The sequence below is a fragment of the Somniosus microcephalus genome, chromosome 4, assembly GCF_052327205.1.
Source record: "Somniosus microcephalus isolate GS21.2 chromosome 4, FLI_Smic_1.0, whole genome shotgun sequence".
Lineage (NCBI taxonomy): Eukaryota > Metazoa > Chordata > Chondrichthyes > Squaliformes > Somniosidae > Somniosus > Somniosus microcephalus.
Window position 1 is genome coordinate 188,791,079 of NC_140990.1, and position 20,613 is coordinate 188,811,691.

General features: G+C 42.8%; 1 protein-coding gene across 11 annotated transcripts in view; it reads right to left on the reverse strand.

Annotated features, from left to right (window-relative positions):
* Positions 1-19,208, reverse strand: part of hdac4 (histone deacetylase 4) — a 553,521-nt gene extending 534,313 nt beyond the window's left edge. For 3 of the 11 annotated variants that reach the window (XM_085985631.1, XM_085985630.1, XM_085985628.1), the window contains exon 1: positions 19,046-19,202. The gene's annotated coding sequence lies outside the window, so the exon portion shown is untranslated. Of the gene's footprint in view, positions 1-19,045 lie in introns of all 11 variants that reach the window. The other 8 variants (XM_085985639.1, XM_085985637.1, XM_085985640.1 and 5 more) reach the window with 6 other exon arrangements.
* Between the last annotated feature and the right edge of the window lie 1,405 nt (positions 19,209-20,613).

Below are 20,613 nucleotides of genomic sequence, written 5' to 3' on the forward strand. Positions count from 1 at the left end.
GTAACATTTTAAACTTTACTTCTTCAGAGGATACCTTCCTTCAAGATTTCAAAAAGGAACAATCGCAATCACATAGCTATGATACATTTGCATATGCATAGTATCAGTGAATTGATGGTAAACCAGAAATTGAAGAAAGATACCTTAAGTGGAGTCTGTCAACAGATTGGACTCACCCAATTACCATTAAGTATACATGCTCATACATCAATGTTTAAATTTATTAATGCTTTACACTCAACTAGTCAAATACTAACTTCAAAACCATGGGAAGCTTTGTATATATTAATATAAGTGCACTCCTCGCCTTGGTCTCTAGGTCACTGTCGCTAAAATTAAAGACAATCAACCAGCATGTTGAAAAATTCAATTCGGAAGGGATTACACCTAAAATGTTGACAAATCTTTCTTTTCAACTGCTAACCAGCCTGCTGTGTATTTCGAGCAGTTTCTGTTTTTATGCTGAAAAATTATTCACTAACCTTTACTCAAGGAAAAAAAACCGAACCGTGCATAAATGGTTACCAACTACTTTAATGTTACATATTAAGGTGCTTCCCCACGGCACCTTCCCATTGCAAACACAGGAGATGCAACAACTGCCCTTTTACCTCCCCCCTTCCCACTGTCCAAGGCTCCAAACACTCCTCCCAGGTGAAACAGCGATTTACTTGTCTTGCAATTTAGTATATTGTATTCACTGCTCACGATGCGGTCTCCTCTACATTGGGGAGACCAAACGCAGATTGGTGACTGCTTTGCTGAACACCTCTGTTCAGTCTGTAAGCGTGACCCCGAGCTTCCAGTCACCTGTCACTTTAATTCTCCACTCCACTCCACTCAGACCTCACCGTCCTCGGCATCCTACGATTCCAACGAAACTCAACGGAAGCTCAAGGAACAGCACCTCATCTTTAGATTAGGCACTTTACAGTCTTCGGGACTCAACATCAAGTTCAACAATTTCAGACCATAACCTCTGCCCCTATTTTTCCCAGATGGCAGCTGTTGATAATTCTGCCATTCCCATTTACACCTCTTCTACACCTCTTCTAGATTCATCTTTTGTTTCTTTGCTTGTCCCATTACCATCTCCTTTTGCTTTGTGCTATCATACCTTTTGTCATTTAATCACTCCTGCCTTCCACCCTATCACAGACCTTTTGTTCTTTCCTCCCCGTCCCTGCACTTGCTTAAAATCTGTTACATCTCTAACTTTTTCCAGTTCTGACAAAGGGTCATTGACCTGAAACGTTAACTCTGTTTCTCTCTCCACAGATGATGCCTAACCTGCTGAGTATTTCCAGCATTTTCTGTTTTTATTTAATGTTACATAGACTGGACTACTATACTGGCCAGCATTACACTTAATATTTTTGGGTAAATAACCATGTTAATATGGCTCTAATAAAACAAACAGCAATTTCAACTATAATAACACAAAATGTTGGAAATACTCAGCACATCAGGCAGCATCTGTGGAGATTGAAACATTTCAGGTCAATGGCCTTTCGTAATTTCAACTATCTCAGTTCTGGGACATCCGCTCTCTGGTAAAGTTGGCAAGAGCAATTTACTAAGTGCATAATAACACCACCTCACATTTCAACAACATACCAACAGATTGCGGACAAGAATTATGTTTTTGGACTGAGTTAATCAAGTGCATGAACATCGTTTTGTGAACAGCAAAAAAGTACCAAAACTATTGGGCAATTTCAACCCTCCCTACCTGGCGGAAAGTGTGGGTGGGCAGTTAAAAATTGCCCAGGTTACATACGTGCCCTGGAACCGCTGGTAACTGACAGTTGTGACTTTAACCTACTTGTGACTTTAACCTACTCAACCAAACAGGTGACGAGGGCACCTGCACAAAGTCGCGGGGCTCTTTTTTTTTAAACACATGCTTCAGATCCTGATGACATCATTGGGACCCGACTGCGATTTTAACTTGGCGGTCTGAGCAGAAAAGCACAGCACGTTTCCCTCTAGGCCAACCTAGCGAGGAAAAGAATTGATGCTAGAAGAGGCCATAAAAGGAACATTAAACTTTTTTTTTTTTTTAAAAAGCCTTTCCTTGGGGCAAGATCACTTAGGCCTCCCCAGACGCAGATTTGCGCACCATCCTGCCCGATCAAGTGAGACACCTGAGTAACAGCCCCAGCAGCTGATCCGGCCACTTATCTGGTCTGTGCACTATTTTCTTCAGATTTCCACCCAGAATGAATGGGAAGCTGACCGGCCGGTGGGATTTAAATGAGGCCCACAAGTTAAAATACCCTTGGCTTCAACTCTGCAGCAGCGGGCAAGTTTCTTACTCGCTCTGCTGCCCACTCACCCAAACAAAACTGGCTTGGCGTCAAAATCAGGGCTTATATCACACTCAGTGAAAATTTTAGAACACATCTGATGCGTTGTACAAACAAGTGATGTGTGAATTTTTCTATGTTTATTTTTAAAACGGTCTTGGAAGCAGCTTGAATCAGTACTTTCTTCGCTCACTGAAAGCAGTGAGTGCACAATTGTATGACCAGGGTGAGATGCATTTTTCCCCTCGACTTCTTATTGTTAGTCAATGAGTCTGCACAAATGGAGATGAGGTTTTTTTATGTGACCCAACTGGATATCAAATCCCTATATCTAAAGTGTCAGCGATTGTAACAGGGTAACCGTTGTGAACATTATTCTACGGATAATGCACTTCACTCTAAATGTCTGTTATGAGCAAAACAGATGGTAAGGATGTATGGCAATAGAGGCATGCAATCCAGGTTAGCAGAATGTACAAAAGTAGCAATTAAATATCAAAAAAAGGATCATATATTGGCATATTTCATGAATATCAAAAAAATTCTTGGTCCTGAATGATTTCCTTCTCCCCAAGGATACAATAGTGCCACAGCACACTGGTTCTCCACACAAAGAATGTGACCTACACCATACCACAAGGGAAGAGGTAGCAAGCAGATGCCAGGCACTTCCCCATAGGGAAAGAGGTAAATGTAGACGGGCCAGGTCACCCAAAACTGCTCTCTCAAGTCTAATGCATGTTCACGACTCGTCTCCACAGTTTCTGTCTTTGTGACATGGAAATGTGATTTGACAGCCCTGTTCTTGGACAAGATCCGGCAAGTATGAATGTAAATTGAAGTTTCATTATTATTAGTGGCCTACTAGTTTTTAATAAAGTCAAGAATTGCCCCCAAAAATCCACAGTCTATGCTTATTTAGCAAATCTCAGGCAGGGCACAGGTAGAGGTGCTGTAATTGGCTTCAGTTCCCTAAGTAGAGAGAGGGGGAAAAATAATGACCCATGATTCCCACTCCCGACTGCTAACCAATGACCACTGCTAGAAAGAGTGCATGTGTAGATACTGTATGGGAACAGTATTATGCTCAGCTCTATCATATATCATTTAATTGTAGTATAATTGGTGATATTGATTTAATTAAAAATAATTAAAGGGTAAGTCATGGCAGCAAAGCTCGGCCCCGTGGCATGCTCCTCCTGCACTATGTGGGAAATCAGGGACACTTCCTGTGTCCCTGACGACCATGTGCGGGAAGTGTATCCAGCTGCAGCTACTGGCAGACCGCATTGTGGCACTGGAGCTGCGAATGGATACATACTGGAGCATTCGCGATGCTGAGGACATCGTGGATATCACGTTTAATCAGTTGGTCACACCGCAGGTAAAGGCTGCACAGGCAGGAAGGGAATGGGTGACCGCCAGGCAGAGTAGTAGGAGCAGGCAGGTAGTGCAAGGGTCCCCTGTGGCCATCCCCCTCTCAGAGATATACCGCTTTGGATATTGTTGGGGAGGATGGCTTAACGGGGGAAGGCAGCAGCAACCAACTTCCTGGCACCATGGGTAGTCCTGCTGCACAGGATGGGAGGAAAAAGAGCGGGAAAGCTATAGTGATAAGGGGATTCTATTGCAAGGGGAATAGATAGGCATTTCTGCAGCCGCAAACAAGACTCCAGGATGGTATGTTGCCTCCTTGGTGCAAGGGTCAAGGATGTCTTGGAGCGGCTGCAGGGCATTCTGGAGGGGGGGGGGGGGGGGGGTTGAACAGCCAGTTGTCACGGTGCATATAGGTACCAACGATATAGGTAAAAAACAGGATGAGGTCCTAAAAGCTGAATTAGGGGGTAAATTAAAAAATAGGACCTCAAAAAGGTAGTAATCTCAGGATTGCTACCAGTGCCACGTGCTAGTCAGAGTAGAAATGGAAGGACATTTCAAATGAATACATGGCTAGAAGAATGGTGCAAGGGGGAGGGATTCAAATTCCTGGGACATTGGAACCGGTTCTGGAGGAGGTGGGACCAGTACAAACTGGACGGTTTGCACCTGGGCAGGATCGGGACCGATGGGAGTGTTTGCTCGTGCTGTTGGGGGGTGGTTTAAACTAAAATGGCAGGGTGTTGGGAACCTGTGCAGGGAGACAGAGGAAAGGGAAGCAAGGATAGAAGCAAAAGACAAGGAGAAAAGCAAAAGTGGAAGGCAGAGAAATCAAGGGTGTAAGTCAAACATGGCCGCAGTAAACAATAATTCTAAAAGGTCGAAGAGTGTTAAAATAACAAGCCTGAAGGCTTTGTGTCTTAATGCGAAGAGCATTCGTAATAAGGTGGATGAATTAGCTGCGCAAATAGATGTAAACGGATATGATATAATTGGGATTATGGAAACATGGCTCCAGGGTGACCAAGGCTGGGAATTCAACATCCAAGGGTATTCGATATTCAGGAAGGACAGGCAAAAAGGAAAAGGCGGTGGGGTAGCATTGCTGGTTAAAGAGGAGATTAACACAATAGTAAGGAAGGATATTAGCTCTGATGATGTGGACTCTGTATGGGTAGAGCTGAGAAATACCATGGGGCACAAAATGTTAGTGGGAGTTGTATACAGACCCCCAAACAGTAATGCTGAGGTTGGGGATGGCATTAAACGGGAAATTAGAGATGCGTGCAATAAGGGCACAGCAGTTATCATGGGTGACTTTAATCTACATATAGATTGGGCTAACCAAATTAGTAACAATACTGTGGAAGAGGAATTCCTAGAGTGTATACGGGATGGTTTGCTGGACCAATATGTCGAGGAACCAACTGGAGATCAGGCCATCTTAGACTGGGTATTATGTAATGAGAAAGGATTAATTAGCAATCTTATTGTGCGTGGCCCTTGGGGAGGAGCGATCATATGATAGAATTCTTCATTAAGATGGAGAGTGAAGTAGTTGATTCAGAGACTTGGGTACTGAATTTAAATAAAGGAAACTACGATGGTATGAGGTGCGAGTTGGCTAGGATGGATTGGGAAATGTTACTTAAAGGGTTGACGGTGAATAGGCAATGGCAAACATTTAAAGATCACATGGATGAACTACAGAATTTGTTCATCCCAGTTTGGCATAAAAATAAAACAAAAAAGGTGACTCAACATTGGCTAACAAGGGAAATTAGGGATAGCATAAGATCCAAGGAGAGGACATATAAATTGGCCAGAAAAAGCAGCAAACCTGAGGATTGGGAGTAATTTAGGATTCAGCAAAGGAGGCCAAAAGGATTAATTAAGAGGGGGAAAATAGAGTATGAGTGTGAGCTTGCAGGGAACATAAAAACTGACTGTAAAAGCTTCTATAGATATGTGAAGAAAAAAAGATTGGTAAAGTCAAGCATAGGTCCCTTGCAGTCAGAATCAGGGGTCTTTATAATGGGGAACAAAGACATGGCAGAACAATTAAATACATACTTTGGTTCTGTCTTCACAAAGGAGGACACAAATAAACTCCCAGAGATGTCGGGGAACATAGGATTTAATGAGAGGGAGGAACTGAATGAAATCAGTATTTGTAGGGAAATGGTGTTAGGGAAATTGACGGGATTGAAGGCCGATAAATCCCATGGGCCTGATAATCTACATCCTAGGGTACTTGAGGAAGTGGCCCTAGAAATAGTAGATGCATTGCTGGTCATCTTCAAAAATTCTATAGACTCTGGAACAGTTCCCATGGATTGGAGGGTAGCTAATGTAACCCCACTATTTAAAAGAGGTGGTAGAAAAAAAACAGGGAATTATAGACCGGTAAGCCTGACATCAGTAGTGGGGAAAATGCTAGAGTCCATTATAAAAGATGTAATAGTAGAGCACTTGGAAAACAGTGACAGGATCAGACAAAGCCAACATGGATTTACAAAAGGTAAATCAAGCTTGACTAATCTACTGGAATTTTTTGAGGATGTAACTGGTAGAATAGATAAGGGAGAACCAGTGGATGTGGTGTATTTGGACTTTCAGAAGGCTTTCGGCAAGGTCCTGCATAAGAGACTAGCGTGCAAAGTTAAGGCACATGGGTTTGGGGGTAAGGTACTAACTTGGATAGAAAACTGGTTGGCAGACAGGAAGCAAAGAGTTGGAATAAACAGGTCTTTTTCCGAGTGGAACGCAGTGACTAGTGGGGTACCGCAGGGATCGGTGCTAGGACCCCAGTTATTCACAATATATATTAATGATCTAGATGAGGGAACTAGATGTAATATCTCCAAGTTTGCAGACGACACAAAGCTGGGTGGGCGTGTGCGCTGTGAGGAGGATGCAGAGAAAGTCCAGTACGATTTGGACAGGTTAGGCGATTGGGCAGATGCAGTATAATGTGGATAAATGCGAGGTTATCCACTTCGGTGGCAAAAACAGGAAGGCAGATTATTATCTGAACGGCAATAGATTGGGAGAAGGGGAAGTGCAACGAGACTTGGGTGTCCTTGTGCACCAGTCGCTGAAGGTAAGCATGCAGGTGCAGCAGGCGGTTAAGGCGGCAAATGGTATGCTGGCCTTCATACCGAGAGGATTCGAGTACAGGAGCAAGGATGTCTTGCTGCAGTTTTACAGGGCCTTGGTAAGACCACACCTTGAGTATTGTGTGCAGTTTTGGTCGCCTTATCTGAGGAAGGATGTTCTTGCCACGGAGGGAGTGCAGCGAAGATTCACCAGACTGATACCTGGGATGGCAGGAATGACGTATGAAGAGAGATTGGGTCGATTGGCTTATATACGCTAGAGTTTAGAAGAATGAGAGGGGATTTCATTGAAACTTATAAAATTCTAACAGGACTAAACAGACTAGATGCAGGAAGGCTGTTCCCGATGGCAGGGGAGTCCAGAACCAGGGGTCACAGTCTAAGGATAAGGGGTAAACCATTTAGGACTGAGATGAGGAGGAATTTCTTCACCCAGAGAGTGGTGAACCTGTGGACTTCCCCACCACAGAAGACAGTTGAGGCCAATTCATTAAATATATTCAAGAAGGAGTTCGATATATTTCTTAAGGCTAAGGGGATCAAGGGATATGGGGAGAAAGCAGGGACAGGGTACTGAGGGTACTGAATTTGAATGATCAGCCATGATCACATCGAATGGCGGAGCAGGCTCGAGGGGCCGAATGGCCTACTCCTGCTCCTATCTTCTATGTTTCTATACCTTCTCCCCAACCCCAGGTTAAATAGTTCACCAACATTTATCCTTACAGCTTGCACAAGAATGGCCACTTAAAGAAAAAAAGAATGGCCACTTAGGCAACGCAACAAGAACGACCAGCAGCTGTGAAACCATACCCTAGCAAATAGTCAACAACTTCAGGAGAGGAGTGGAGGGCAGAATAAGTTACCTGAAAAGCCCACGTAATGGATACCAGATAACTGCTAGGTAAATTGCATCACAAATGAAATAAATGGACACTATGGACGGAATTTCACCGGCGCTCAGAGTGAGAGTTTGGAGGCGAATCGCTGTCAAAAACAAAGATTGACAGCGGGTTGGTATCCCACTGTAAACCCGCCTCCTTGTCAGTTTCCCCAAGTGTCGGATCGGTCATCCCTGAATAGACCAGACACCAAGCGGCAGGTCAGCCAATTTAGATACTTAAAAGCTTGTTGAAAAGGTGGTTAAGCACTATTTTCCCATGTACTTACTATTTTACCAAGTTTTTAACGAGGTTCCCGGAGAGCGGGGATCACGTCAGGTAAGTACGTCGGGTGTTGTGTCAGCATGGAATGATTTACTAACCTGACAGCTGCAAATGTTCTATGAAAGTTCCCATTTTATAGGTCTTCACTTTCCAAGGTTAGAAGCTGCTGCTTACTGCATTTGGAAGACAGATTGAACTTTATGCAGCTAGCAAGTGTTTGGAGCAAACTTTCTATCCAGTGTCACCTCATTGGAACAACTTCTCTCACCATTGACAGATTGCTTCGGTCATCTCAACCTCACTTGCCATCTATTCCATCAGCATCGGTGCCTTAAAAAAAACTCACCTTGATCCTCAGAAGCCCAACACCAGCATCACCAGGCACACCAGCAGCACCAACATCCACACCAATCTTCTCCGCAATCAACTGATGCTGCACAGGACACAGGGCATCATCACCCGTGCACATTGCTGCTCAGGATGCCAGCGATGGCCTCACCATGTCCAAATTTACTTCATTTAACATTGTACCCTGGCTGCCACATGATGCGCCAGGTTGGCACTACCCCACACCATAAAGCATCCCTTCAATGTCCAAGCCATTCCTTTCACACTCATCACCACTGGTGGGTGGGGGAAAAGAGAGGGACGTTATGTCTCACCATTCACTGGAACTCACTAAGACACTTCCAAAGTTGCACACGCAAATCTGTCCTGTCCAAGAAGGCAAAGTGTTGAAAATAAAGATTTCAATGCTTGACAACACATTAACAGAAACTTTACACGAACATTGGCTAAAGCACACAAGTGCCTACCCTTGTGTGCTGTTAGTTGGTATGACAGGACAAGGATGAGAGTGAGTGTGAGGGGTGGCTAATGAGATGGGGAAGTGACAATGTAGATAGAGAGGGATGGGTGGAGGTGTACAGTAAATTGGTGTGAGTAAGGATGTGCAGGAGTAGGGTAGGGAAGGCAGAGTAACGGGGATGTGATGAGTGGCACAGGAGGATGAGGTCGAGTGTGGCTTTGCAGTAACATTTCATGATCTACTGTGATCATTGAAAGGTTTGCACCACTGCAGCCAGGTCATAGAGTCATAGAGTTTTACAGCACAGAAAGAGGCCCTTCGGCCCATCGTGTCTGCGCCGCCCATCCATCCCTGTCCAGTCTAATCCCATTTTCCAGCATTTGGTCCATAGCCTTGTATGCAATGGCATTTCAAGTGCTCATCCAAATGCTTCTTGAATGTTGTGAGGGTTCCTGCCTCTACCACCCTTTCAGGCATTGAGTTCCACATTCCAACCACCCTCTGGGTGAAAAAGTTCCTCCTCAAATCCCCTCTAAATCTCCTGCCCCTTACCCTGAATCTATGCCCCCTTGTTATTGACCCCCCTACTAAGGGGAAAAGTTCCTCTTTGTCTACCCTATCTATGCCCCTCATCATTTTGTACACCTCAATCAGGTCCCCCCTCAGCCTTCTTTGCTCCAAGGAAAACAACCCCAGCCTGTCCAGCCTCTCTTCATAGCTGAGGCGCTCCATCCCAGGTAACATCCTGGTGAATCTTCTCTGCACCCTCTCCAAAGCAATCACATCCTTCCTATAGTGAGGCGACCAGAACTGCACACAGTACTCCAGCTGTGGCCTCACCAGCGTTTTGTACAGTTCCATCATAACCTCCCTGCTCTTATATTCTATGCCTCGGCTAATGAAGGCAAGTATCCCATATGCCTTTTTAACCACCTTATCTACCTGTTCCGCTGCCTTCAGGGATCTATGTACATGTACACCAAGGTCCCTCTGACCCTCTGTACTTCCTAGGGTCCTACCACTCATTGTGTATTCCCTTGCCTTATTTGTCCGTCCAAAATGCATCACCTCGCACTTTTCAGGGTTAAATTCCATTTGCCACTTTTCCGCCCATCTGACCAACCCGTTTATATCGTCCTGTAGCCTGAGGCTTTCCTCCTCACAATTTACCACCCCACCAATTTTCGTGTCATCTGCGAACTTACTGATCATACCTTTTACATTCTCATCCAAATCATTTATGTAGATCACAAACAACAAGGGACCCAGCACCGATCCCTGAGGTACCCCACTGGACACAGGCTTCCAGTCACAAAAGCAACCTTCGACCATCACCCTCTGCCTCCTGCCACTCAGCCAGTTTAGGATCCAACGCGCCAAGGCACCCTGGATCCCATGGGCTCTTACCTTCTTGACCAGTCTCCTATGCGGGACTTTGTCAAAAGCTTTACTGAAGTCCATGTAAACCACATCCACAGCATTTCCCTCATCCACCCCCCTAGTCACCCCCTCGAAAAATTCAATCAGATTTGTCAGACATGATTTACCCTTGACAAAGCTATGCTGACTATCCCCGATTAATCCTTGCCTCTCCAAGTGGAGACTAATTTTGTCCCTCAGAATTTTTTCCAATAATTTCCCTACCACAGATGTTAGGCTCACTGGCCTGTAATTCCCTGGTTTATCCCTGCTACCCTTCTTGAATAATGGTACTACGTTAGCTGTTCTCCAGTCCTCTGGTACATCCCCTGTGGCCAGAGAGGTTCTGAAAATTTGTGTCAGAGCCCCTGCAATCTCCTCCTTTGCCTCCCACAGCAGCCTGGGATACATCTCGTCTGGGCCTGGGGATTTATCCACTTTTTGGCCTGCTAAAACCGCTAGCACCTCCTCCCTCTCGATGCTAATATGTTCAAGTATGTCACAGCCCCCTTGCCCGATTTCTATGTCTGCATCGTCTTTCTCCATAGTGAACACAGATGCAAAAAATTCATTTAAAACCCCGCCTACATCATCTGGCTCTACACACAGATTGCCACTTTGGTCCCTAATGGGCCCTACCCTTTCCCTGGTTATCCTCTTGCCCTTAATATACTTATAAAACATCTTAGGATTTTCCTTTATTTTGCTCGCCAGTGTTATTTCATGGCCCCTCCTCGCCCTCCTAATTTCTTTTTTAAGTATGCCCCTGCATTTTTTATACTCCTCTAGGGCTTCTTCCGTCTTTAGTCTTTTGTAACTGCCAAAAGCCCCCCTTTTATTTCTAATGCATTTTTGTATATCCCTTGTCATCCAAGGTTCCCTTTGCTTGTTGGTCCCACCCTTGACCTTTACAGGAACATGTTGGCGTTGTACTCTCTCTATTTCCCTTCTGAAAGTCTCCCACTGTTTTGATGCGGATTTTCCTATAAGTAGCTGCTCCCAGTCCAATTTGGCCAGATCCTGCCTTATCATATTAAAATCGGCCTTCCCCCAATTTAGAACCCTTATTTCCGGGCCGTCTTTGTCTTTTTCCATGACCACCTTAAATCTCACCGAATTGTGGTCACTGTCGCCAAAATGCTCTCCTACTGACACTTCCACCACTTGCCCGGCTACATTCCCCAGAATTAGGTCCAGTACCGCCCCCTCTCTTGTAGGACTTTCTACATGTTGGCTCAAAAAGTTCTCCTGGATGCACTTTAAGAATTCTGCACCCTCTAAGCCTTTCACACTCTGACTATCCCAATTTATATTGGGGAAGTTGAAATCCCCCACTATTATTACCCTATTATTTTCACACTTTTCTGAGATTTGCCTACATATCTGTTCCTCTATCTCCCCCTGACTGACAACATCCCTGCTTGTGCCCTCCTGTGCAATGTGCAACCAGGCTGCGTTGATGTCCTGGGGAGGTCTCTTCCGCCCATGGGAAGGGAAGAGAACCTCCCTGCGTGCTATGACTCCCTCCATAAGCATACAGAGGGAGTAATGGGAAAGCCTGGGTGCAGCCGTGCACTTTTGTGCAGTGCTCATCAGTATTTGCAGCACCTCAATGCTGCAGAACACCGACAGCACAACTGTCAAAATGAATGCGGCCGTGGTCCCTTTAAGGAAACCGGCTGATGATGTGTCATCAGACCCGCTTCCTATTAATTGGCCAGGAACCTCACATGTGGGCTTAGCAAACCCAATCAACGGAAAATCATGTTGGAGGCCGGGATTAAGACAAAAGAGAGGTCCCCACACGCCACGGACATCGCCCGCCATGGACCCGCCGAGGTTGGAAAAATTCAGCCCCATGGGTCTAGCCATGGATTGCAGCTATTCACAGGTCAATAGCTATGATGGCCAGAAATTTGTATTGGGATAAAATTACAATGTGGATGCAAAAAGGGAATGATATTCTGGTATTTGAGTGTATGAACTAGGCCAAATTTGGGCATTTGACAAATAAAAATTGAAAGAGTCGGCATTTTAGATTCAGTGTGCCACTCAACTTCATTAATCACCACCACTCTAGTCCCTCTGCCAGTCTCCATGCTACAACTGCTAACTCTGCACACCAATTGTATTGCAGTCATTTTCTCTCAATTATACATTTTATCACTACTGTGTCAAAAATCAAGTCAATTTTTGGGTTTAGGAAGCATTTGGAAATACTACAGGTTCACAGTAAAGGTTTAATTGCATCACCAGAACCCCTTAACTGAATTGCAGCATTGTCATTTATTCACATCTAATTTTTACTCTGCATAATTATTTACACACACACTGCACTGAAACAATAATCCCACATAACTCACTCATCCCAAAAGAGAACAATCCCAACAGTTCAGCACACAAGAGTACCAATGTATGGCACTACAATGCATGCTGAAATGTGAATTCACATAACTCAATGCCCCACACAACTGAGTTTCCAATCTCAGCCACATTGCTGTAGAGAGCCAGTGAGCAAAAGCCAAATACATCCCCATGGCTAAGGGAGCCAGGGTGGGGCGGGTGAGGGGAAATGGAGAGTACAAGAGTCATCCATAAGGCCAGCCTACAGCTGCTGCATGGCACGGGGAGACCAAGGAGGGTGGGGCATAAAAGCAAGCACTATATATTGCCATTACAAAAACAGTAATACCACAACAAATCCTGAAGCTATATCACTGTGGGAATAAGTCCACTTTTGCTATGAATTGTTCAATGAGATTTAAGAATTCAGAATTTTGAAGTTTAACACAAGAAAAAAACATGTTGCATTACTGGGGTTCTCATGAAAGAAAAAAGCAATTTAAATCGGCTTCACTGTTGATAAATGGAAAGGCCACCATTTAAGTTACACATTTTCAGCCTGTAGTTTATGAGCTGCCAGTCACATTCCGCTATATCAATGCAAACGCAAACAAAAATAAACTTTAAAAAAAATCACATGTGGATGCACTGAACAATTGTTTTGCTTAAAGTGTTTTTGCAGATGCAGTACCTAATAATTGCCCGATAGTTTTTTTTTTAAACTATGTTTGTCTACCAGTAATTACTCAAAGCCCTCTTTCCCGCTCAGCACTGCTGCTATGGAAGAATATAAAAAAGGATACAGGCAAAGGGCAGGAAAATAGAATTAGAGTAGATAACTCCAGTTAAAAAACTAGCTGCCACAGGCGCAATAGCCCAAATATAACCTCCTTCCGTCCTGTAATTTTTATGATCGCTCAACTCCAGGTGCAAATTTCAGATTATGCTTCAGTGATCAGCGTTACACTGAACCTTAACATCTCAGAATCATGCTACACAAAACACAGACACTGAAAAAGAAAAAGGAAAATGGGAGCCAGGGTCAGTCAAACCAGGTCAATGAAAAAAATGTCTGCAACCAGCTATTGTTGGAGACCTAGGAGCAGCACAACCAATGCTTCCTTAGCCAAGGTGAGATGCATGGTACTGGAACAAGTTACATTTATAAAGCATCTTTAACATAGTAAAACACCCCAAGGACCTTCACAGAAGCATTATCAGCCAAAATTTGACACCGAGCCACATAAGGAGATAGTAGGACAGTGAAAGAGGAGGTGGGTTTTAAAGAGCATCTTAAAAGGAGAGAGAGGTGGAGAGGTTTAGGGAGAAAGTCCCAGAGCTTAGTGCCTAGACAGCTGAAGGCATGGCCGCCAATTGATGTGTGAAGGAAATCAGGGATGCACCAGAGAACACAATAGTAACTGGGGGAGGAAAAACAGAGAAAATAAAATTCCTCTCACCGTGTACTGTTATAAGCGCAGCAAAGTAATGAATCTATACAATCTGGCAAAGATTCTGATGTAATACTGCATCAGCAGTTACAACATTGCTATACCCTAATGAGCGGTGTTAAGTAATCTTAATAAAAGATTCAAGAAAATCAACTGAGAAAATTGCACTACATTGCAATCCAAGCTCTAGTTAGTGTTAAATAAGCATTGTTTTTAATAAATCTGTGTACATTTAAATTCCACTAGTTTGTTTAACTCTGGTACAGATTTAACTGCACTAAATTGTTGATTTTGAAACAGGAATTTAAATTTTTAATTAGTGCATCACACGCTTAACTACATATCTCAAACAAGTGTTGCCTCAGTAGGACTCCGAAGCAAGGAATGGATAACAAGGAGATTGGCCCATAGGAAAAGTGATGGGTTCCAGACCCCTCAAGGTTCAGGTGATGCAATGAAGTGGTGGATCATAATGGAAGACTGCTAGCAGATGGTGATGACTGAGAATGAGACTGAAAGGCTGGCTTGAGACCAGACTAGGTGGATTGCTGCTGTGCAAAGGCTGCCAGGGCATGAACATTCATAGTAGAAGCATTAATTGAATTAGAGCCATTAACCACTCTAGTTTATCTTTTCTCCCCCCAATCATTTCTTATGCTTCTAATATTTAACAGATGCTAATGTTATGCCACTATAAATCATAGGCAGGTTCCAGACTCAGACAATTAGTTTCATAATAACAGATAGGATATATATTCTGGTAAGCTGACCACTGAAAAAGAAAAAGAAAACAAGAGGCCAGGATCACTTAGTGGTTCAATCACAATTATTAATTAGTGATCATCAGGCATCAACTAAAATAGAGTACATCAACAAGCTCTGGTTAGACCCCATTTAGGGTACTATATGCAGTTCTGGGCACCGTATCTATTGCCTTGGCAAGGGGGTGCAGTGCAGAATCACCAGAATGATACCAGTCCTAAAGAGTTAAATTATGAGGAAAGATTTGGTCTAGGCTTGTATTCTACCGTGTATAGAAGATTATGAGGTGATATTGAGGTTATTAAGATGATTAAAAGGAGTTGATGGGGTAGATATTTCCTCTGATGGGAGAGTCCAGAACAAGGGGGTAATAACCTTAAAATTAGAGCTAGGCTGTTCAGGGGTGGTGTCAGGAAGCACTTCACACAAAGGGTAGTGGAAATTTGGAACTCTCCCCAAAAGGTCAATTACAAAACTTTAAAACTGAGACTGATAGGTTTTTGTTAGGCAAGGGTATTAAGGATTATGGAACTGAGGCAGGTAGATGGAGTTAAGATACAGATCAGCCATGATCTAATTGAATGGCGGAACAGGTTCGAGGGGCTGAATGGCCTCCTCCTGTTTCTATCTGCCATTGACATCCACTGTTGGTTTAAAAAAGTGGCAAAAAAAGTGTTCAAGTTCAGCAATACACATTAATGAATAAGATGGATATAGATAATGTTCATTCCTTGTTTCCATTGTTCTCTATGCACTGCCCACTATATTTCCCAAAAGAAAACACTTATGCACGACTACATTTTTCCAACTTCAAAATTATTGTCTGTGACTTGTCCCTTGATGCTCCCACCATACCCTACAGAATCATTTAAAGTTACAAGTAAACCACTTGTACTTCTGTACCAATCACAATACTATGCAATTTCTGCTCCAACAGCACCATCACCTTTATCACTCACCTACATCATACTTGCACAGCCATCCTCCACACATCCCCCAGCTAACAGCATAGAACCAAAAACTGTAGTACTATAATATCAAACTTTAATTTAAAGTAGCACTTCAATCTTTCAGTCTGTTGATGCTCATGTTTTATTATTGTGGTTTATAACACCATTAAAAATCATTCAAGTAGCAGTGAAATCTTTATATATTATACAAAAACACACAATGTAGACAAAGTAGATTACTTAAAACTAAATGTTTCGCCCCAAACAAACAGCAGTTCTGGTTTACACTTTGTAATTTTACAAAACTAAAATTGCTCCACACATCATTTAAAACATTGCAAAATGTGGTTATGTTAACAAGAATACATATTGACCTATCGTCCCGATGGCCAGTGATGTCCCTCATCAGACTCAACGCTCAAAGGAGTCTTCTTCATAAGTCACTGCTGCCCAGTGTCAATCCACATACATGTTCAGACAACAACCAGTTTGTACTTAAAAAGCTAAAGGTACTATCTGGCTGGTACTATTTACCAGTCAGATAGACGATGCCTATTTGTTATCCAAACAAACTCTTGTTTCACCATTTAGGTATATGTGACACTACAACAAAGACAAAATTTGTGTAGTTTTCCACTTGTTGCAATTTACATTATTCTATTTATAGAGTAGAGAAGGGAAAATATAATACATCTGGGCAAGGTCCCTCAAGCATATTATCCTTATGGAGGAGACTAATCAATGTAATACAGATCTACAACCACTTAAATCTCTCCCCAGAGATAAATAAATCAAATTTTCCATGAGAAAAAATACAGAATCACTCCTAATGCAACTTATAACTCCTTACTTCTAAACAATTTACAAATTGCACATATCTAAACAATTTACAAATTGCACATATTTTAACAATTTATTCAGCCCAAAAATCTATTATTAAAAAAAAGCACTGAAGGTGCCAAAACACAATACAAATAAATTTGAGCAATGATGAGGTCCCATTGTTTTTAATCCCACTCATACAAGATGGGGGGGGGGGGGGAAAGAGAGAGGAGAAGTGGAACTCAAAGATATTTTTGCCCTACTGCAGTTGCTATTTTTTTTCAGAAAACTGTGGAGTCATGCTTCGACCCCCGCCCTGCTTTTACTGGTACATGCCATAATAAAGTGTCTTCCAATTAAGAATGAATTTGTTTCAAATATACAAATCGGTTTACGGTTGGAATAACTAAGTCAGTACCCTCTTATTGTTTAATTGACCCCCTAAATTCTATCACCTGCACTGTTGCCCAAAATAAAAAATGTCTTCCTCTCAATTTTTTTTGAATTTAAACCTTAAAATGGAGCTAGAATAAGAATGAGTCAAATTGAATGAAGGTTACAAGTTTATGCCAACTATGGCAACAGGCAGATAGCTCTGCATTTAAAACCAACCAATTTCACATTTTTAACACAAAGTTAACACATGCCTTTCGGTCCTAATCACAGACGCTATTGAACAGTCTTCGAGCTATCATCCAGATTTAATTTTAAAAATATCTAGGTATTTGTACAAAAAGAAAATGCCGGGGATTTGGTTTTCTCTCTTCCCCACCCAAACTAACAAAACTGTCACGTATGAAGATCAAGAAATGTTCAGAACACAAGCAAGACTCATTACCAATAGATCGCTTTTGCAGTTGCACTTTACTACAATAAATATAAAAACTTTACTAAACCACTAATGTATATTAATCATTTCAACCCTCTTCCCTATTTAAGTGAATTCTGTGAGTAACACTCAGTGAATAGAAATTATTCCATTAACCCGCTTTGGTGACGTTTACTCTGTTACATGTGAAGAAGCAATTCGCTGGGATTTTTTTGAAAGGCCCATTTGGTCCAGATCCTATGGGTAGACCTAAATAATACAGATATACTGAATCATCCCCACACTATAACGCACAACCAGTTATCGTCTTCAATCAACCAAGCTCTTCGTTCTCTCCGGCTCCTTTCGCTAACATCTCTTCAACCCTACAGTACGCCAGAGGTCACTTGAGCTCCTCCAATTACTCCATGGAAGACCAGAATGGTCTAGGTTAGATCCCTGATCTCCAATGACTTAACTTGTGTCAAAGAGTGCAGAGGATCACTACAATTAGTGTCAGCACCCTAACCTAAGAAAAGAAAACAAAATGGGGCCAAATTTCCCAATCCTAATTACTATCCAAAGGCTCATGCTGGAAGTGTACTTGTGTGGGCACTGATGAGGACAAGATCAGCTCAGCTGTCATAACCTGCCAATACTTAGTATCCAGGTTCACACAAAGAATGGACACATGAACAAGGTACCACAGGGCAGCCAGCACCTATTCCAAGACTTGGTAGCTTCAGATCAGGAAGGGAGAAAATTAGGTGAAAAACTAAATCCACCTAGTTATTCATTTATGTAGGCCCCCATTTACGGCTCCGTATCTAGTTAGGAAAAAAATGTTCATTTGTGTCCCCTATTCTTAAACCTTTATGATCGTTCATTTTGGTTCAATTTAGCTCGGGTCCCTCTTTAGCTCGATCCCCACACTCACTTTTAAAATGCTTGCATTCGCCCACTCCCCAAAAAATAGTTTAATTTCTGACAAAAAGCCATTGTAGCAAATCGGAAATATCAGTTCACATACATAAAATTTCATTCCACGGTTTGTTTATTTCTGCTTGCTCAACTTGAAATCGAAATAGCTGATTCACCAATTTGAGCAGGCTGCTCCTCAATGGATTAAGATTAATTGTGTCAATTGCATCCTGGACTCTGAGGCGGGTTGGTTCGGAATCACGTTTGGATACTCGGGATGAAACAAATGTTATTTAATGCGATCCGAGGCTGATCCATGCTGCATTTACCAGCCGCCGAGTTGAAGCCCACACGTTACACAGTAGGTGTGTAGAAGATCTACGCTCTCGCGCAAAGCTACTCCGCCTCAACCTACCTTCACACGCCGGAAGTCCCGCCTTCGCCGCGCATCGATTGGAGGATGCCCGTTAGTAACGTTCCAAACAAACCACCGACAAAGACGCTGATTGGATAACGGAACCGTCAATCAGCCCCGAAGGCAGGGAATTTCCGTTTATAAAGTTTAGTTGGCGTCAACAGTAAATGCCTCAATCGGTAAGTGAGGTAGATTGGGGGGGGGCGTAAAAAAAATACTTAACCCCAATCGCAGAGCGTTTGCTTTCAGAAACTAAGCTGGTGTGCAATCTGTAAGCAAACCACTTTGCACTAACCATTTAAAGTAGGGAGGGAGATAGATGGACAATTGGAATGGGGATGCCATTAAATCGCAACGCTTTCAAACTTGTCTTACCAAAGCTGCAGTTAGTAGCGGAGACGAGAGATGGGTTGTGTTCAACGGGGTTTCGGCGACAGCGCCCAGTTCATCAGTGTCGCTGGTTGAGGAATTCCGCCATGTTTGCTCGCTTCACTGACACTCACTGAACAACAAGCTGGAAGAGACGGAGGGAGGGAGGGCGAGCTGGCGGTTGGGCACGTGACTCCTGCCCGCCAATCCCATCTCCCGCCGACTAAACTGCTCGTGCTATTTTTAGAACCTCTGGTTTTTTTTTCTGGGGATGGAATTGATTTAAAAGGAGCGCGAGCTTCAGCACCGCTTCTCCCCGCCGCGCGCGCCACACACCGATTCTTTATTCCAGTCGGTGCGAGAGAGAGAGGAGAGATGGGGTAAAGAACCCCTGACCATATGCATTTATACATTAGTCATTCCAACTTTCCCTGTGCATATATGTATCGTTCCATTTGTATTGCATAATTTGCCTTTTGTTGGTTTTTTTGGCAAGGCAACTCGTTTTTGCTACTAATGAAAACTATTAACATTTCAGAAAAGACCAAACAATTATTACGATGTGACCTCCTCAACCCGAAGCTGCTTTGAAATGGTTTGAATTTTCCCCGTAAATCCTTAAATCGTTTAGTGTTTTGAATCGTGGAAATACTAAAATTGCATGCTATAATCACGAGGTATTGCAAGCTTCTATCCCTGGAGAACTGGGCTAATCCAGTATTAAATTCCGCAGATAATTTATTAACTTAATTTTCGCTTTCACTTTATTCCCCGCCCCCCAGAATTCTTTTCTGCAACGTACTTTGTTTTTAATCTGTCAGGTTTTCTTTTGGTCATTTTCATCTATTGTTCCTTTTGCTTTTACACACATTTCTCAAAAGTACATGGGTGCAATGACGAAATGATAACACATATCAAGACGCTGAGGTGCTGTGAGGTCGAGGCTGGCTAAATATATCGTTGCCAAAATGATGCACAGCGAGTGGGCTGGATTTGATTGCTATACCAAAATGCTAACCCCTCCAGATACATAAGTGGCCTAGCGTGTGAAGTAAAATCCTCAGCCTTTTCCTAAGGAAATTCTGTATCCCCTTCTGTATTCTAAACTGAAATAGTTTAGTATTTGTAATCAAATATATATTTTGTTAGTATATCATTCACATCCCACAGTTATTGGGCGAGTGCCTCAGGTGGCTATAGAGATCATTGCATTAGGATCCAAAGTAACTTTTGTTGAAAAGCACTGCACATCTGACGGCTGCTTCAAGAACTGTTATGTTATTTGGTAGAACACAAGTAAATGAATACATTTGTTATGCTGTTTTGCCTACGTAATACGGTGTTTGTACTTCAATGTTTCTGAGAGGCACGATAAGGTCTATATAAATGCATTTTTTTACTTAATGTTTGTATAAGTTTTCATAGAAACAGAAGATAGGAGCAGGAGTAGGCCATTCGGCCCCTCGAGCCTGTTCTGCCATTTAATGAGATCATGGCTGATCATCCAAATTCAGTACCCTGTCCCTGCTTTCTCCCCATATCCCTTGATCCCTTTAGCCTTAAGAAATATAACT